Source organism: Balaenoptera ricei, chromosome 13 (assembly GCF_028023285.1).
Source record: "Balaenoptera ricei isolate mBalRic1 chromosome 13, mBalRic1.hap2, whole genome shotgun sequence".
NCBI lineage: Eukaryota > Metazoa > Chordata > Mammalia > Artiodactyla > Balaenopteridae > Balaenoptera > Balaenoptera ricei.
In genome coordinates, this window is record NC_082651.1 from 70,247,147 (window position 1) to 70,254,947 (window position 7,801).

At 42.5% G+C, this 7,801-nt stretch overlaps 1 pseudogene; it reads right to left on the bottom strand.

The window, feature by feature from the left end:
* Nucleotides 1–1,722: 1,722 nt before the first annotated feature.
* LOC132376973 (receptor-binding cancer antigen expressed on SiSo cells-like) lies at nt 1,723–2,361 on the bottom strand (annotated as a pseudogene).
* Between the last annotated feature and the right edge of the window lie 5,440 nt (nt 2,362–7,801).

A 7,801-nucleotide genomic window follows, 5' to 3' on the forward strand; every position in this document is an offset into this window, starting at 1 on the left:
CATCATAGCTAATTATTAGAGAAATCCAAATCCAAAGTGCAATGAGGTACCACTTCACACCGGCCAGAATGGCCATCATTAAAAAGTCTACAAATAATAAATGCTGGAGAGGGTGTGGAGAAAGGGAACCCTCTTTACACTATTGGTGGGAATGTAAATTGGTTCAGCCACTATGGAAAACAGTATGGAGGTTCTTAAAAAAACTAAAAATAGAGTTGCCATATGATCCAGCAGTCCCACTCCTGGGCATATACCCAGACAAAACTACAATTCGAAAAGATATATGCACCCCTATGTTCATAGAAGCACTATTTACAATAGCCAAGACATGGAAACAACCTAAGTGTCCATCGACAGATGAATGGATAAAGAAAATGTGGTGTGTGTGTGTGTGTGTATATATATATATATATATATATATATATATACACACACACACACACACAATGGAATATTACCCAGCCATTAAAGAGAATGAAACACTGCCATTTGCAGCAACATGGATGGACTTAGAGATTATCATAGTAAATGAAGTAAGTCAGAAAGAGAAAAGCAAATACTATATATATGATATCACTTATATGTGGAATCTGAAATATGACACAAATGAACATATCTATGAAACAGAAGCAGACTCACAGACATAGAGAACAGACTTGTGGTTGCCAAGGGGGGTGGGGGTGGGAGGTAGTGGGAGTCTGGGATGAGCAGATGCAAACTATTATATATAGGATGGATAAACGACAAGGCCCTACTGTACAGCACAGGGAACGATATTCAGTATCCTGTGATAAACCATAATGGGAAAGAATATGAAAAAGAATACATATATGTATAACTGATCCAGTGCTATATAGCAGAAATTAACACAACATTGTAAATCAACTATACTTCAATAACATTTTTTAAAAGAGAGGAAGAAGAAAATAGAAATCAACCACAGTCATTACCCAGAATGAAAACTCACACACACACTCACATGTAGAAATACACTGTTTAATAAAAGATTTTTTTTTTACTAACAATATATCGCAAATATATTTTCATAGGAGACTTCACTGTTTTTGTCAACTCTAATACTAACCAGCTGCGTAAGAATGAGCCATCTCTTAAAATCTCTGGTTATCAGTTTTTGCACCTGTCAAGGGAAGAATCTGGAAGTAGACTGCTAAAATCCAGCAAGGTTGGATAGGTAAGTGAGACCGTTGGATGAAATATTTTAAATGCCAGGTAGAGCAGTTTGGGCAGCAGTGAACTACGGCGGGCTCCTAAGCCACAGACCTTCTCAACTCCATTATTTTTTTTTTTAATATTTAAAATTATTTATTTTATCATTATGCACATTGAAGGAAAGCATTATAGACAGCAGAGTTCTTTCCCACCATAAAATTTACAGCCATTTAATTAGCTAGAAACACTAGCTTGAAGAGGTCCTGATCTGTTCCATTTGTAATAATTTCTCTACAGCAAACAATCGTCTTATAGTTGGAACATGTTGAAGAAAATATTATCTCACAAGGCTTTTTTTGTTCTTTGAGTCTCAATCACCAAGAGTTCAAGGGACTTTGAGAGAATCCTGGTGTCCTGCATGGCCTGATGAATGCATTAAAATCAAGCAGTGTATTTGTATTCTGAAACTACTCTTAGCTCCATACAAATGTTACTTGGGTTGTGGAGCGCACGTTTCTCGTACTGGCACTATGACAACTGAAGAACATTTTGTCATGAAAGTTTCACACCAATTTTGTTTTGCTCTTTCTTCATTAGCCCCTGTGCTTCCTTTTCCATTTTCTTCCTTTGTTGTTCCGCTGCTCTCTTTTCTCTCTCTTCTGCTGCCTCAGAACTTCTTCGCTTGCCAGCCTGCATCGTCTTCTTCTTCCCACGCACTGGTATTTTCCTGCCAGGTATCCAAGTCACCTCATTCAGGAGACTGATGAATAAAAGGCATATCTTGTGTAGCTGCTAGTCTACTAGAGACACCCGTGCTACCATCTGGGATGCCAAAATTTAATGGTTCTCTCTTCTTAATAATGATTTTCTGGGTTTTCCTTATAGTTGGTGTCATGTCCTTAAAACAGGTTCCAGTTGTTCTAAAGCATTTTGCTGTGTTGCCACATTCCCATTCCCTCCTTCAATCTTTACACTTGTGGCTGCATCTTCATCCCAGGAAGTCCACTCTTCAACATCTATCTGCTTAGGAACTGATGAATAATCAACTGTAGTTGGCAAAGTTCTTTGGTCTCTACTTAATTTCCGTCCTCTGCCAGGTCTGCGTATTAATCTCTTTAGGAATGAGAATACTGTTGCTAGGCAGGTACAAACTTTAAATCACTGAAACTGTGTGATACCCATGGTGGGAATCAAAACCTGCCCCTCCCCCTCCCCGCCCGCCCGCCCGTAGGAGGCTCCCAGCTGATGCTGGCTGCGCGCGCACACAAGGCACGCGCACGCGCGCTGCTGGTCGCTTCCTCGAGCCTGCGCTCCGCCGGGTCAGTCCCAGCCCCGCTCGTTCAAAGCTGGGCGCGCGCTCCGTCTCAGTCGCCGCTGCTGCCACGCAGCTGCCATAGCCGCCCCCTCGTCGGGAAACCCTCCCCTCCCCCAGTCCCACCTCCTGCCTCCCCTCCTTCGCCCTCGAAGGCGGCTCTCGGTAGTTCAACTCCATTATTTTATATTCTTTTTTCTAATTTTTATTTTTAGTTCTTATAGCACAGTTTGAAATTTTAAGATAGTCCCCCCAAACACAACTTTATTTTCTTCCTATCTTCCTGTCATTTCCTGAAAATAATACATTTGTTTTTCTTACTATATGAAATGAGCCTTGTTATATACAAGCCACATATAAGAAGTTGCAGCCTCGGCTTCTGAAGAGTGGGAGATATGAAAACCCATGACTCCTCCTGCTTCCGTGGACTTAGGGCTCTTCTTGAAGATGCTCCTCCTAAATCCCGTTGGCGGTACCTCACCAGCTGATAACACCCTTGGCTTGCCTCGCATCTAGTAATATCCTGGATCTGGATTTCTTTTCAGATGTTTCTAAATTTGATTCCTCTTCGTTTCAGCCACAGAGCAATCCCAGAGTAAAGGGCAAAGAAGGTTATGGGCCTTTTTCACCCTTGGGAATCTTAGAAACCCGAGAAGGGATTCTCCCAAGAAGGGACTCTTCAGGATAAAAGATCTCCCTGTGGGGAGATGACTAAACCCCTTTATCTGGCGTGTGGCATTTGCGCCTTCTTACGGTAAATTCCTTTAGGGACGTGATTTCTAACAGCCTTTCCTGGAATCGGTGGATGCCGTCATGTACAATAGACAATCCGAGAAGAGCAATTCTGACACAGAACTGGAGTCCATAAACAAATGATTCCCCGTGTCCCTCTGCCACGGTCTCTTCCCTGTGTGGCGTGGTTTTACTTTGTCACAGGCCACATTTCCTAACACGAGTGGTTGCACTTGGGTTAACCTCTAATGTTCCAGTCTCTTCAATGACATCCCATCATCATCCTTAGACGAGCGGCTTTTAAACATGATTTCTTAGTGCTGGTCTGCAGGTCGACACCCAGATGTCCCGTGCTCTTCAACACTCGGTGGCTCCCACTTAGGGAAGGTAAGAAGAGAACCCGTATTGTGAGCGCCCTCTAAGGGCCCAGGCACTCTGCTTGGCATTTATGTTCACTATCTTACTTCATCATTATAACCATAGAGTCTGTAAATATTATCACTTTTTTTTACAAATAAACCAAATCTCAGAGAAGTCACTTTCCTCTTGCACATCACCATGTCACGTGGGACATAAAAGAGCTACAATTAAAGCCCTCAGCTCTGACTCTTCCCAGATGAGACCAGAACCTTTCAGAGCAATCCCTAGAGGAAACAGGAGAACAGAGAAAAAAGAACTGTGGTTTTTTTTTTCTCACAGAGTAGATCTGTCACAGCTGATGATTCACAGTTCGTTCTCAAGTACCTGTTGACAATCTTTTGCTCAAGGTCTGTTGCGAAAGATGGGATAAGTCGAGATGGAGGTGGAAGAGGAGCAGGGAATTGGGGAGCCTCATTTGAGCTTCTAGGTGCTCGTGGATCCTTCTGACCTATGACACACAATCCTGGGGGCCACTCTTCAAGTTCTTCTCCTGGGAGACTTAAAGACAAAGCTACTTGTCTGAGCTGAGCAGCTCTAGGCAGAGGAGGGACAGCAGGAATTTTGTCAAAATGCCAAATGGATGGCCAAGAGGAAAAAGAGGAAGATAGTAGCGATGGCATCCTCTGGAGATGGCTGGCTATTCACAGCCCAGTGTAGGCTTGGCTCTATTAGCTGTGAGGTGGGGAGGTACATTAAGATACCAGTCAGCAGTGTGGCCCTGTGAAAGCCATTCTTTATGACTGAAGTAAAGCAAAAATTTGGTTTTGAATTCTTATCATCATCCCCGGACTCCCCAGCCCCTACTACATACGTGTGCACACACCCATACACACACAAACACAGAAGCTTGATATCTTGCCTTTGGAATTCTCAGGATGCCATATCAACCCTGCCCTGGGTAGTAATACATATCCCTCCAGAACTAGGAAAAGGGCCTGGTTTTTAGCCTTCAAGAGGTAACGGGGAGGTTTTCTAGCACAAGATAATAACGTTTCCCTGCCTTGCAAGTCCTCGGTTGGCACAGGTAATCTTAATTCCCTACCCTCTCCCAGTCCCCTGGTGATACTCAGCGAGGCTGTGATGGCAGTGGCTGACCCCAGGCGGTCCCGGCTGCCTGAAGCAAAGCGTACTGCTCTTCTCACTTGCTGGAGGTGAATGAAGAAAGTGCGTTACACACCAATATCAGGGGAAAGATTGACCTGAAGGGTAATCTATGATACAGAGGAGGAAGAAGAGATCAAATTTAGCTGGTGCAAACTGAGTTAGCCATATAAAGGTGGAAGAAACCGCACAGCAGATCTTGAGAAGAAACAAAGAAGAGAAAAAGGCAGAATTATAAACCAGTTTAACCACAAGAGTGAGGATAACCAAGGACGCTGAGTGAATCAGACCGTGGAGGGGTAAGGCCCAGTTAAGGCTGCACTGGGCACACACTGCCCTGGCCATCACACATTCACCTATTCTGATCGGATTTAAATGAGAAGAATTACATGTGAATAAAAGAAACAGGCATGAGGGAGCAAAGTGGCACATGCTGCATCTTGGAGACTGTTCTGGGAAAGCAGTCCTTGGAGAAGTTTGCAATGAAAACCAAGGTTATATAAAGGGGTTAACTTGCTCTCCGGAAGAGAGGCAGACCGTCAGTACCAGAGACCTGTTGTTTCTGCTGTTTTGCTAGAGGTCATGGTAGTAATAAGTCCTGTTCCTGCATCCTGGCTAGCTTCATGCAGCCTCCGACCACCTCATGGCTAGAAATCAGCCCTGAGGGAATGCAGATGTTCACCCTGAGGTGGCCTCTTGTCGTTGTCCTGGGGATCAGGGCCCTCCCAGAGTGGGGTTGTAAACAAGGAGTCAATGACTAGAACTGGCCAGTGATCACACAGCCCGGGGGTTGTTTGAAGACCCTCACAAAGAAAGAGACAGGTTAGAGTTGGAAGGGTTAGTGACTTCTCTCAAGTAAAACAGCAGTCTGAGCCTTTGCTTTGGTTGGCCAGGGCCACAGATAAGAGCCTTTCCAGCATCTGAGGTCTTAGCTATGGAATAGCTAATGATAAGGCCTGTTGTAAATAACAAGGGAAGGACCAGACTTTAACAGCTGAGATGATTCCACCAGATGTGGCCAAAGCTGTCTTCAAATAGATATCACCCACTTAGTATGGAACACCATGTGAGTGGTTTTACGTGTACATTTTACGTTTACATTCTCTCTCTTAACCATCACAATAACTCCATGGAGTAGATACTATTTATTTTATGGATTAGGAATTTCAGATCAGAGAGGTTGAGTAACTTCCTTAAAGTCACACAGCTATCAAATAGCAGAGTTAGGATTCAAACTCAGGACTCCAAAGTCAATGCTACTCCCCCTGCTGTGTCTCCCGTTAAAAACCAGCTATACCCTCACCCTTGCCATGCAGGACCCCAAGGGTCTGTAGTCAGTATCCGTAACTTGAGCCAGACCTGGCCTTATTCTGGTTGATCCACACTTCTTAGTATAGTGTGTTAAGGATCCATATTGCATTTTATTGACTCCTTTCATAGAGACAATGGTGTGCAAACTTGAGTGTAGGTCAGAATCACTTGAAGGACTGACTCATTAAAGCATAGATTGTTGGCGCTAACCCTACAGTTCCTGATTCAGCAGGTCTGGAGCAGGGCCCAAGAATTTTCCCTTTTAACAAGTTCCTAGGTGTTGCTGGTCTGGAGACCACACTTTGAGAACCATAACACTCAGATAACCATGCTGGGGTCGTGGGGGGAGACAGAGGGGTTAGTGATGTCCTGGAGAGGCTGGAGGGAAGGCAAAAATTCAGGCTGCAGAGCCTCAAACTGTTGGGGAAATCCAATGCATATTGTAAATTTTTTTTTTTTGTAGGTTTATCCCTAGATATGTTATTCTTTTCCTTGCAATGGTAAATGGGAGTGTTTCCATAATTTCTCTTTCAGATTTTTCATCATTGGTGTATAGGAATGCAAGAGATTTCTGTGCATTAATTTTGTATCCTGCAACTTTAACAAATTCATTGATTAGCTCTAGTAGTTTTCTGGTGGCATCTTTAGGATTCTCTATGTATAGTATCATGTCATCTGCAAACAGTGACAGTTTTACTTCTTCTTTTCCAATTTGGATTCCTTTTATTTCTTTTTCTTCTCTGACTGCCGTGGCTAAAACTTCCAAAACTATGTTGAATAATAGTGGTGAGAGTGGACATGCTTGTCTCTTTCCTGATCTTAGAGGGAATGCTTCCAGTTTTTCACCATTGAGAATGATGTTTGCTGTGGGTTTGTCATATATGGCCTTTATTATGTTGAGGAAAGTTCCCTCTATGCCCACTTTCTGGAGAGTTTTTATCATAAATGCGTGTTGAATTTTGTCAAAAGCTTTTTCTGCATCTATTGAGATGATCATATGGTTTTTATTCTTCAATTTGTTAATATGGTGTATCACATTGATTGATTTGCGTATATTGAAGAATCCTTGCATCCCTGGGATAAATCCCACTTGATCGTGGTGTATGATCCTTTTAATGTGTTGTTGGGTTCTGTTTGCTAGTATTTTGTTGAGGATTTTTCCATCTATATTCATCAGTGATATTGGTCTGTAATTCTCTTTTTTTTTGTAGTATCTTTGTCTGGTTTTTGTATCAGGGTGATGTTGGCCTCATAGAATGAGTTTGGGAGTGTTCCTTCCTCTGCAATTTTTGGGAAGAGTTTGAGAAGGATGGGTGTTAGCTCTTCTCTAAATGTTTGATAGAATTCACCTGTGAAGCCATCTGGTCCTGGACTTTTGTTTGTTGGAAGATTTTTAATCACAGTTTCAATTTCATTACTTGTGATTGGTCTGTTCATATTTTCTGTTTCTTCCTGGTTCAGTCTTGGAAGGTTATACCTTTCTAAGAATTTGTCCATTTCTTCCAGGTTGTCCATTGTATTGGCATAAAGTTGCTTGTAGTAGTCTCTTAGGATGCTTTGTATTTCTGCGGTGTCTGTTGTAACTTCTCCTTTTTCATTTCTAATTTTATTGATTTGAGTCCTCTCCCTCTTTTTCTTGATGAGTCTGGCTAATGGCTTATCAATTTTGTTTATCTTCTCCAAGAACCAGCTTTTAGTTTTATTGATCTTTGCTATTGTTTTCTTTGTTTCTGTTTCATTTATTTCTGCTCTGAT